A 2,040-nucleotide genomic window follows, 5' to 3' on the forward strand; every position below is an offset into this window, starting at 1 on the left:
CAGATCTCGGCTTCTAAGAGCTCAACTACTCATAAAGCTATGAACTTGTGGACAAAAACCCTAAAAATTCTCTTTACAAAGTATGAACACAAAAGATATAAAGCTTGAAGCTTTTTACCTCAAAATGAAGCTTCTTTCACTGCTAAACTTGGATCCAAAAACTTGAGCTCCAACTCTTCCTCTTCCAAGGCTATTACTTTGCTCCAAATGGCCAAGAACACAATACAAGGCCCTCCTAGACACTCCCTTGCTATATGAATGATATTTAGGGTTTTGAAATGGTAAGGCTCTGGAAAAGCTGGCCAACAAAAGGGCCATAATGTTGCTTAAATAGGGAGGCTCAACATATTAGGGTTTCTCTTCTGGGCCGGGTACGCCCTGCATACACATTGGTACACCCCGCGTACCTGGCGACCCTTCCCGATCAAGACGAGGACGAGTACGCTGAGCGTACACCCCAGTACGCCCCCCGTACTCGCCAAACATGCATTTCCTTAACAAGGGCTAAATGTGCTAATTGCTCAAAGATGAAGGTTCATAAGGTAGATCTGATTTTTGGGATGTTACAATTCTCCCCCTAGAACCAGACTTCGCCCTCGAAGTCTCATGCTACGAACAACTCCGGATGCTGCTCCTGCATCTCCGACTCCGGCTCCCTGGTCAGCTCGGACCCTTTCCGATGTTGCCACTGGATCTGCACCAGGGGCACTTCCTTGTTCCTCAGAACCTTGATCTTCCAATCCAAGATTGCGATCGGCTTCTCAACATAATTCAGATTCGCGTCCACCTCGATATCCTCTAATGGTACCACTGCCGACTCGTCGGCTATACACTTCCTCAGCTACGACACATGGAAGGTACCATGAATCTGGTCCAACTCCGCAGGTAGCTCCAAACGGTATGCTACTCTGCCCACCCTCGCGCTCACCTTAAACGGCCCAATATATTGGGGCCCCAGCTTGCCCCTCTTCCTGAATCGAATCACTCCTTTCCAAGGAGACACTTTCAGGAATACAAGATCCCCAACCTGAAACTCGAGCTCTGATCGTCACCTATCCGCGTAACTCTTCTGACGACTCTGGGCCGTCAGTAGTCTCTGCCTAACCTGCTGTATCTGCTCAGTCGTCTGAACCACTATCTCTATACTACCCATCACACGCTGCCCTACCTTTTCCCAGCAAATAGGAGTCTGACACCTCCTCCCATATAAAAGCTCAAATGGTGGCATACCAATGCTCAAATGATGGCTGTTGTTATAGGAAAACTCAGCCAAGGGTAAATACATATCCCAACTCCCTCTGAAGTCCAATACACATGTCCGAAGCATGTCCTCGAGCGTCTGAATCATCCACTCACTCTGTCCGTCCGTCTGTGGATGGTATGCGGTATGAAAATGCAGCCTCGTACCCAAATCCTCGTGAAACCTCTTCCAGAATCTGGAAGTAAAACGCATATCTCGGTCTGACACGATCAAAATCAACACTCCATGCCACGATACCACCTCTCTCACGTATAACTCTGCCAACCTCTCAGCAGAAGAGCTCTTACTGATAGCAACGAAATAAGCGCTCTTCGTCAACCGGTCGAAAATCACCCAAATCGCGTCGACACCCTTTGCCGTCCTCGGCAATTTAGTGATGAAATCCATGGTAATCTGTTCCCACTTCCACTTAGGAATCTCCAATGGCTACAACTTACCATGCAGACGCTGGTGCTCGACCTTAACCTTACGACAGGTCAAGCACCTCTCTACGAACCATGCGACATCTCACTTCATACAGGGCCACCAATATTCCCTTTTCAGGTCCAAATACATCTTAGTGGCCCCGAGATGGATCGAGAACCTCGATCTATGTGCCTTTTCCATCAATATGGTATGCGTTCCGCCCATAAACGGTACCCAAATCCAACCCTGAAAGGTCATAAGTCCTAGACTATCGGTAATGAACTCCGATACCTGCCCGATTACCTGCTCTCTTTTGCGTTTCTCCAGTCTGACGGTCTCTGCCTAGGCCCCTCAAATGGTGTCCAACATCGGAG

Source organism: Lactuca sativa, chromosome 4 (genome assembly GCF_002870075.4).
Source record: "Lactuca sativa cultivar Salinas chromosome 4, Lsat_Salinas_v11, whole genome shotgun sequence".
Lineage (NCBI taxonomy): Eukaryota > Viridiplantae > Streptophyta > Magnoliopsida > Asterales > Asteraceae > Lactuca > Lactuca sativa.